Consider the following 10559-nt stretch of genomic DNA (forward strand, 5'->3'; position numbering starts at 1 on the left):
TGTTTCAGAGTTTAGTTTCTTTTTCAAAAAAGGTTGAGAGAGAGAGAGAGAGAGAGAGAGAGAGAGAGAGAGAGAGAGAGGATCGTCAGCTCCGGTTAAAGACTGAGACAGGGAACAGAGGCGCGCAGCGCCGTCATTGAAGTTTCGTATGTGTGATAATAAAAGAAACATTTTTCTGCAGTAGTCAACCTGACCCCGATATCTTCCTTCTCACCCTACACGAACTTATTACATAGACACTACTGCATCTATCTGTCAATGAAACGATCTGTCGTCTTAAGTGAGCGCGGACACAGACTGTGAGGAGGAGCGAGCGTCAAATGGAAAACGCGGAGTGGAATATGCAGACCACTTGATGTAGTAAGAACGTTTTTTGCGGGGATGTGAATCCTCTCAACTCCACTTTGGCAACCATTCTATTTTGCCTACCAAAGCGTGCCAGCCTGTGAGGGAGAATTGGGCAGTGGCTCAAGCCACAGAGCGACCGCGTTTCGCGTCCCGTCAGTCCTAGAGTTTCAAAGGAGAAATAACTGAAAAACGGGAGTTTCACGGGAGAAATAACAAAACGGGAGGGTGGGGAGAGATGGGTGTGAAAAATGAGAGACNAGAGTTTCAAAGGAGAAATAACTGAAAAACGGGAGTTTCACGGGAGAAATAACAAAACGGGAGGGTGGGGAGAGATGGGTGTGAAAAATGAGAGACTCCCGTGAACAACGGGAGTGTTGACAGGTATGTGCTAAACTCATGTTGAAGTCGTTCACTCTGTGTAAAACAAACGTAAATTCCATTCAGCCCGTTTGCTTACGTTAAAACAATGGTGATTTCACGAAGGTAAAATGACATTCAACACGACTTATACTTGTTTTTTAAAATTTCCAAAATATAAAAAAATGAATAAATCAACCAATATATCTGATTGAGTGCTTTACTAACACAAAAAAGTGCAAATACGTATACATATTTAGAGTTGAATTCACTCATAAGATTTTTTTACTTTTTACTGAAGTTGCAGCTAAAATCAACTCACTTCTTTTAATACTACAGACCCAAGATAAAGACAATTTATTTTACATTTCAGAAAAAAATACAGCAATGTTAAGTTTCATAAACAGAAACTGACCAGAATAAAGTTGAAGTATTTTATCGTTATTTTAGACTTTTGTGAGATGAGTACAAAAAGGGGGGCAGTCGTGGCGTAATGGTTAGAGACTCGTGACCAGAAGGTTGCCGGTTCGATTCCCAGGGCTGGCGGGTAACGACTTAGGTGCCCTTTAGCAAGGCACCTTACCCCTACCTTTCCCCGGGCGCTGGAGTGATAGCTGCCCACTGCTCCGGGTGTACGTGTGGTCACCACTTGCTGTGCGTGTGTTCACTACTCTCTGGATGGGTTAAATGCAGAGGTCACATTTCAGGTATGGGTCACCACATCTGACTAATAGGTCACTTTCACTTTTCACTTTAAAAAATGAAAAAGATCAATGAAGCGACATGTTTAGTTATATTTTATTATTTGTACTTCTTGTCAGTCACAGAGTTCTTCAATTTAAGAATTGTTTGGGCAAGAGCAGATTCTGTAATTTAATGCAGCTTGGAGAACTGCATTTAGGGAAATTTGGGGAAACTGTAATGTTAAAAAAAATATGTAATGAAAATAAAAAAAGTATTATGAAAAAATGTGAATGGAAGAAAAGTTAATATGGTTTTATATATACTGTCAATTGTAGATTTTATAGTCGGAATCGGCAAAAATCACAAAAATTTCACTTATAATAAAATCGGAAACCAGAATCGGCAAAGAAAATTGCAATTGGTGCATCTCTACTTCAAATTTGTGAAATTACTGACTAAACGCAACATTGAAATATCAAAATAAGTGAGGGGGCCAATCAAATGAAAGGAGGTGGGAATTACTGGTCACAGAGCTGAGCAGTGACCAATCAAATCAAAGAATACGGAGCTACTGTGACGTCTTCAGCTGTTCAGCAAGACGCTTCAGTTTTAAAGTTGAAAGAGTGATGTGTACCACACAACATACTGTAAGTAAATATTTGACAACTGTTTAGTGTTTAATGATAGAAATGTTGAACAACCGACAGTATTCACTGATACAAACGACAAAATGCATTGAGTAAAAGTCAGAACACACAAAAGGACAGTCCTATATTCGAAGCGAGGACATAGGCTAGGCGTTGAAGCGCCATATTTCAGGAAGGAGATGGCGGATACATGTAGCCCCAGCCTTCCCCTGACAGGAATTTATAAAGACAAATATTCGCAGGTTCTGGCATGCGCAAAATCTTTACTCCGCGCGCACATTTTAAGTATGAAATCTACGAAACGTTTGTAAATGAGACCCCCTAACAGCTGCCTTTAGTTCAGTACACTGACTCCAGTCACATACGTCATTATGTTTATTATTTCAGGTTTTATTTCGAATAAAAAACACATGTTATTTATTTACATTTATACAGTTGGCAGACGCTTTTATCCAAAGCGACTTACGTTGCTTTATCCTATACATTTATACATAGGAATGTGCAATCCCTGGGCTCGAACCAACAACCTTGCTCTTACCACTGAGCTAATAGCGGAGTAATAGTTTACAGGAAAGCTATTACTCCGCTGTTATTCCACCAACTAATATAGCCTAGGCTACACGACATGATCTATACAGACATTTGACACTTGATATTAAATAAATGTAATTATTTTTCCACGGAGTCGAATGCTCTTCTTACATAATTAAATGTTCTCTAATCCAAACTGTTACATTTCTCAATTTGAGTAATAAAGTGAACATTTGACTTCTACTCAACCAACAGCAATAAGGCAGAGGCTCGAAAAATGGAAAACCTGAACGAGGAGGTTGCCCTGATACCAAGTATTGCAATAATATTAAAATACAGTAAAAAAGAATGAATGATGCTTTAGTGTCATTTATAAGATTAACCTAATTTAAAGCGATTTCTGCATCACTTACATGCTGCAGTCCTGTGAAACTCCTCTTTGATAGATTTGTGCCCAGGAAACAACACAAGAATCTCAGAAAAAGCGTGAGAGCGAGGCACAGTTTCCTCCGCATATAGCACCCTTAAAATGTTCTCTGCATCCACTTTGCTATATATGGATATGAGTAAATAAATATAACAATAAATAATTCATGTAAATATAAATAAACATAACAGTGTGTGTATATATATATATATATGAATTAATGATCCTCATCTACAGGATCCTGTATAAAAAAGACATGCCAGTCCGTGTCTGCATGATGAAACGTGCAATAAATGAATGTACAGACATTATCTAGACATGTAGAAGACAAAAAATATTTAGTCTTGTGTTACAACTGTGGTGAGAAAAATAATCTCAACATTTTTTTTATATGTAGAAAACGCATAGGCCTAAGAATTTTTAGATATTTGTTCTTGAAATAAGACAAAAATACTCAGCAAGAAAAGCAATTTTCAGCGTGAATGAAGCTTACGCTTTAAAAGGAAGAGACCGTGTCATGGTCCTGGTCGGGTCGGGGTTTCGATTTGCACGTGGGTTGTGGTGTTATTGTCGAGCACGTGGGGAGTCGCCGGCTAGCCACGTGCTCAGTGTCTGCGTCACTTTCCCAGCCCTTGTGTCTTCGAGAGGTTCTCCTTGCACGGGTGATTTTCCACTCAGCACTCGCACGTCTGTTTAATTATTTACTCATTTAGCGTTCTCATTCCCATTATTGCCACCGCACCTGTAGCCCATTCCCCGCTCATTAATATTCCCTTTATTACCCATCTGTATCTCTTGTCGTGTGTCTGACCGTTGCATAGCCTGCTCAGACTTACCTGGATGTAGCTGCGGCTCAGCTATTATATCGTTACTTATTTGCTCTGTCTTGTCTTGCCACAGTCTCAGTCAAAGTTTTCCTAGTTTGCTTATTGTTATTCTCCTGGTTTTCTCAGTCGTGCTCCGTTCCCCCAGTTCCCGCTGGCGTCCCGGACGACTTCCACCCGATCATCGCAGCAACAGCACGCCTTCCACACGACAAGCACCCCGGGTCGAAAGTGGTCTTCGACAGCCTACAGATCAGATCAGCCTGTTCCTGTGGACTCTCACTCGCACTCACGAGGATTGGAGCACTCATAGACTGTTTCTCGCATTACTGCTTCCTATTTTGCTCGTCAATAAAACTTTGTTAACCCCGCACTTGGGTCTCTCTCTTGTGTCTGCCATGACAGACCGAAAGGAACGTTGGGTTTACCGAAGAAAACCTGCCACCGACAAGGTCTCGAAACTGTTCTTAAGATATAATGTAAGATAATTATCGAAAGTTTGTAAGAAAGTTCACAAGTGCGATTCTGGAACATTTCATAGTAAGTTCTCAAATATTTTATAAAGAATATCTTTAGTTTTTGAAAGAATAAAAAAATGAATATGTTTTGTCGATTATTATACTCGCCTGCTGGTGAGGGCCGTGTATTTATTTGTGTAACAATCGACTCGCATTCTAGCCTATTAGCGTGTTGTGTTAAATGGCATTAACTACCGCATTAGCTAGCATTATTATATTACATTTTTATAATACTTTTATGTGTTACTATGTCATAACATTGACCCTCTCCGTTTCAAGTCACTTTGTCCCATATAAATGTAAAGAAAATGTTTAATAACAAACTGAAGACAGTACCTTATTATTATTATTATTATTATTATTATTAAATCAATCTAGAAATTCTGTAAGGCTATCTAGAAGATGATATTTACGACCGCTTTTGTTTCGAGAATTTAAGCACTGTCTTAAAAATAAGAAAAAACATGGCAGTTGTGAAGAATTTTCTTCCTGAGAATGTTTTGTGAATCCCCAGGTTAGGTTCACATTCACAAAGTTACCATGGTAACTGAGTTACCTCACGAGCTTGACTTGCCCTGCTTTCTCAAAATTGACTTACCTCCCATTATGAAACAGATAACTCAGTTTCCCTCATTTCAGGGTAAACATAATTTTAACTAAACCTTCTATCTGAACCGGCCACTGCAACCAAGAGTTGTTTTTGGTTTCTTGTTACAAAATATTTCTGAGGCACAACGCACCTGCAGAAAGAAACATTATAGCCTATGTCATACAGTCTCATTATGGCAACCTGAGTGGGAGGAGCAGAAGCACCACAGCAAAAAGGCTGAATATCAGGGGAGGTCACATAAATGTGGCATATACCCAGCCAACATTGCGATGTGGGCCCCATGTGGGTTATATCTGGGCGACATGGGCTCCACATTGGCATGGGCAGATAAAAAAGGGCAAAATATATGGGCACCATGTGGGATTACAAATGTGGGTCCCATATAGGTTTGCCCTTATGGGACATTTATGGGCTGCATGTGGGCACACGGATTTTATGATTAAAATACATATTATGCCTTTAAACTCCTTTAAATGCGTACATTTGAACAATTGTATGTGGGCCCCATATGGGTTTTATCTGGGCGATATGGGCTCCACGTGGGCATAGGTTTAAGATGGGCAAAACATATGGGCCCCACCCTGTGTGGGATACCAATATGGGTCCCACATAGCTTTGCCCATATGAGACCTTCATGGGCTCCAAGTGGGCATATGATTTCATGCTTAAAATACATTATGCATTTGAACTTTTTAAAGTTCTTATATTTGGTTGATAATCCTTTTAAACATACAAATATCTCAGATATTTAGGCTGATTTTGTTATGTATTTAATGCAAATGGAGTTTCTGGAATATTTTTGTTAATTAATTCAATAGGCCTGTATCCGTATTTTCTTCCTTTCACTGTCCTAACTGTATGAAAATCAACCACGATAGATAAATGCAGAAATCCAGGTCAATTTACATGAGTCTCACAAGCGACGTTCTTGCGCAATGTGATAGATACTTTCGACTTCGTACTTAGCTGCGCAGACCGACAGGCGCACGTCACACTACCGCGAGATCGATCAGGAAGCACTTGCCTAGAAACGATGTCGCGGTATCTTGATGTCATAACCTGATTGCTTTGCGCAGGTGATGCAGTCGAGCACACCCCTGACCGAGAACACTTTGTTCCGCTTGATAAAGTAGTTCTCCTGAGTTTTGGTAGATTTTTCTTATATCACATAATTAAATATTCTTTTGTTGAAAATGTTTAATGTTTAAATGACAGCTATGATTTAAATCAAATAAATAAATCAAGCTACAGATGAGTTTCTTTATCGGCGGAAGGATGTCTTTGGCAGAGCAGTGGCGCGCTGGCAACTCCACCGAGCAGCAAGTTTATCGAGTCGGGACTCGAAATAATCAAAAATAAGAAGGTAAAATTCATATTTTCTTAAGCGTGTTTTTGCTATCCGTGTTATCAAGCACCGGGAACCCTGTTTTTTGACCGTCATTTTCCTTTGCATTTTGTAAGCCTGCGTATACCTGCCATTTTTCCACCTGAGGTAAAATCTGAGGTAAAATTGAATTGACTTTACCACAGCCTTTGACGAGTGACACTAATTTACGATATTTAACCATTTAATGCCATTCTTTTTAATTCCTCAGACGTGTAAAGCTCAAAAGGCTGATGTCAGAAACGATGTAACGTTAGGACATAAATTGTAATCTGTTTTGAGACCAGATTTATGCAGCACGCGCAATCGTTGTCTGCAGCCTGTGTAGTGCTAGAATGCTAGTTCCCATTACATTTTAAATACGTTAATGTGTTCTTCAAGAACCTTGTTTTTTACTGACAATGTACATCATATAACACGGATTTGTTGTATTTGCTTTGTTTGCGTGATATTTCTGGTTCGTGTAGTACTAATTATAAATGAAAAGCCTTTAAGGGTTCTCAGCGTAACGTTACCAGAGAGTGATTGACAGCACGACGTGATAATGTCCCACCACTTATAACAATGTATTAAAATATGGGTGCATTACTAAAAAGCACAAATCTCAGCACATTTAAAAACCCACTCGGACCCCAGGGGGGGTTAAATGATCGATCTGCACATAGATGCAGCATCTTTGCCTTCATTATGCAGACTACACATAACAGATTGTTCATAAGAGTATATAGTATATACTGTACTTGTCAACTAATAATTATGTTATTGTGAGGTGATGCATTTTTGAATTGTTNCTACACATAACAGATTGTTCATAAGAGTATATAGTATATACTGTACTTGTCAACTAATAATTATGTTATTGTGAGGTGATGCATTTTTGAATTGTTTGACATTAAATAGATAGCATGTAGAGTACTCATTTGTGCTGTAAACTATGTGATGCTGGACATATCAAATAACTGTATTTGTGTTCTTCTGTTACAGGTGTGGACTGAAACCACTGGAGCACGAGACGGGTGGGCTTAACGCAGTCTGGCACAAAACATCAGACTCTCAGCAGTTTAAGCGTTCAAAATATTTTTTGTTCAGTTGAGTTTAAAGTACCCTTTCTAATCTGAAATCTATCAAACTATTTTTAATGAATTTAACATTTAAGACTGTTTTTAAGGTTGAGTTAAATATTCTGTGTTAAGGATCAGAAAATTATAATAAATTTGATATTGAACATCCATGTGTTTTTCATTTTCAGAATGCACCAATTATGTTTATGATGTACAGGCAAATATAAAGTAGTAGATTATTCATTTTGAAGACTAACATCTAAGAAAGCAACATCCAAATGCTGCAGTTATCATTTAATCAGTAAAAATTGCATTGTATTTGGTAGAGCATAAGAATGGAAAAGGTCAATTACAATTTAGCGATAACAAAAATTGTACTGTCCAGGTAGGAAACCTCAAAAAACATAATCTAGAACCACTCAAGTATACACTATGCAGGGATCCTCCATTAAATATACAGGGCCTTGGTTTAATCCACATGGGCTTTATAAGGTGGGACCAATATGGGCCTTATGCATGTTGCCCACTTGGGTCCCACATGGGCCCCACTCAGATTCTATGTAGGATTCATATGGGCTAATTCACATAGGGCCGACATGGAACCCGTGGACAAACCCACTTGGGACCCATGCCTCAAGCCCATATGGGGCCTACATTGGCCCCACAAAAAAGCCAATGTTGGCTGGGTACATATGTACCTCACAACTACCTTAGAAAGTTTTGGGCTTGATTAAGTATATTTTATCCACTGTCTTCCCCCACGGCCATTTAAAAGAAAAAATGATGTTTCATACGCAAGGCAGGCTCTGTCTTTTTTTGTGGAGCTAAATTATACTTATAATAACTAAACAATCATAATCCGCTGTACGTTCATTATAATAACTCACATCATTACAATCAGTTGTCCTCAATAATTCCATGTTGTTTTAGTTGACTTCAACAAGAGTCCTAACGCCATCTAGCGGACAAAACATGACACACTCAAGCCCTAAAAATGAGCACACGCTTTCGACACGAAGAGAGCACGTTCTTTTCGCCTGTTTGGACTCTTGAACCACACGTTGGCATTGCATGCTTGGTTGACCCAATTACACGTTCATAACGTGCGTTTATCACAAGAAAAAACGGGAGTCGAAAACGCGCGTTTTGGCCGGCTAAAACGCGCGCTCAAAGCGTGCGTTTTCGGTGGCTCCAAAGCGCACGTCGAGAACACGTTTTCAATAGCACATCACATGTCAAGGACGCGCGTTTTGATACAAAAAGCGCACGCTTCCGACGCGCGTTTCTTTGTTAACTCGAAGCGCACGTCGAGAACGTGCGTTTACATGGAAAATCACACGTCAATGACGCGCGTTTGCTGTCGAATCGCACGCTTTTGACGTGTCAGTGTGCAATAAGACGCCCTACCAGGCGTTAATGAATACTTTGGCTTTCCATAGTAAACCTCACTCCCCGACCAACAGCGTCTCTGCGGTCTTTAGCCTCCTCGTTAGAGCGCCCGTCTCCCATCCGGACCGACGCCGGTTCGAGGCCCGCGCAGAGCGGGGCGAGTAGGACCGGTTACACAAGCGACTATACAAAGCCAATGAAATCTTATGTTTAGAAATATATTGACTGAGAAAAATGGTCAATACTTCATTTAACCCGCTGTATGTATATATGTATATGTATACTGTATGTGCTATTGCCACTGTTGCTTGCTATTGACTTTTATTCAACAATGACGACTTCCACTTCAGAGAACTTTGGAAATATGAAAAGAGTCCATGTCAAATGTTCTGTCTGTTTGGCAATGCAGGGTATAACAAGCGTCATACTGTTGGTGTTTTCATTATTTATAAAATAATTATTATAATTTAAGGACTCAATTTTCTTTAGACATCTTAATTCTTAATAATGACACTGACGATTCTGCTAGACTAGTCTCATCTAGTCTAATCCTTATTTTAGATGTACAAACAGCTTATTATGCTGCTTGATACTGCAAACAAACATTCCTTAACATATCATTTTAATATATTGTATTAAGAGCATTTAATTTGAACAATTACTGCACTTTGTTATTCTTATAGTTATTTACTCATAGCAGATAATTAATCAGAAGTTTCACACACTCACATAAATCAGCTTACTTTCTGGTTGCAAAATATTTGTTTTTTTTTCATTATTTTTCTTTTTTTTAATGTGTGGGGCCAAAAACTAGCCCAAATAATTATGAAATACACGAAAAACAGTTTGAGTACCCACACTTTGCCAATCCAAATATTTTAAATGGTACAAATCATACATTAGGGCAGTAAAATATAAAAACTTAAATTCATTATTCAAGTGTCCATAAAACATTGAAACCCAACGTTTTTACTTTTTTTGTATATGGTTGTAAAAATGTTTGTTCTCCACCTTGTAAACACACATTTTATATGACACTGTACATAAATGTAGATATATGAAACTCTAAAAAGGACAAAAAAAGAGGTTCAATTCTGGTCAATGAAGAATAAATGAATCAAAGATGTTTTGCTGTTTCCACTAAATCTACAGTATGAACCATTAAACACTAGGCAAGATGATCCAATTGGAATATAAAATATTAAAAATAAAATTCTCTCACCTTTTTGGAGATACCTTGTGTCTTGTCACAAACTGTTTCAGCTCAGATGAGATAGATGGAGGTTTGGATTCAATATTTATATACATGAAATGGCAACTAGGCCCCACCTACTACTACCACCCCCATTTGCCTTAGTGCATACACTGGCTAAATAACAATGATGTAGTATGAAATAATGAATATAGTAATTAACACCCCAAAGTTCACTGTCACCCAGAGAAATTCTAAGGAACTATGAATGTCATAAGTAATGCAAATCTAATCAGTAATTAACTCAGAAAATATGCCTACCACTACAGTAACATTTTAAAAGCTGAAGGTAATAAGTCTAAACCTTTTTTAAATAAGACTCCACACTAAACTAAACTAAACTAAACTAAACTTTTTGTCCACAAAGTTTAAGTTCTTGCATACTTTAAATTGTATTTTACATAGGAGACGGTATGTTTAATTATAGTTATAGGCTGTTTACACATGTCGTCACATCACAGTTTTTCTGTAGCGCGAACGAAAGATGTGATTTTCTACACAGGCATTTTGAGTTTGTGATTTTGTGA

General features: G+C 38.3%; 1 protein-coding gene across 2 annotated transcripts in view; it reads right to left on the bottom strand.

The window, feature by feature from the left end:
- LOC130550271 (uncharacterized) overlaps window positions 1–10056 on the bottom strand; it is a 29432-nt gene extending 19376 nt beyond the window's left edge. Inside the window, exons 1-2 of one of the 2 annotated variants that reach the window (XM_057327703.1) lie at window positions 3488–3955; window positions 2981–3117 (exon numbers count right to left, since the gene is read on the bottom strand). The gene's annotated coding sequence lies outside the window, so the exon portion shown is untranslated. Of the gene's footprint in view, window positions 1–2980; window positions 3118–3487; window positions 3956–10002 lie in introns of those variants that run through there. The other variant, XM_057327702.1, reaches the window with a different exon arrangement.
- Between the last annotated feature and the right edge of the window lie 503 nt (window positions 10057–10559).

The sequence above is a fragment of the Triplophysa rosa genome, unplaced genomic scaffold (assembly GCF_024868665.1).
Source record: "Triplophysa rosa unplaced genomic scaffold, Trosa_1v2 scaffold272_ERROPOS49653, whole genome shotgun sequence".
Taxonomy (NCBI): Eukaryota; Metazoa; Chordata; class Actinopteri; order Cypriniformes; family Nemacheilidae; genus Triplophysa; species Triplophysa rosa.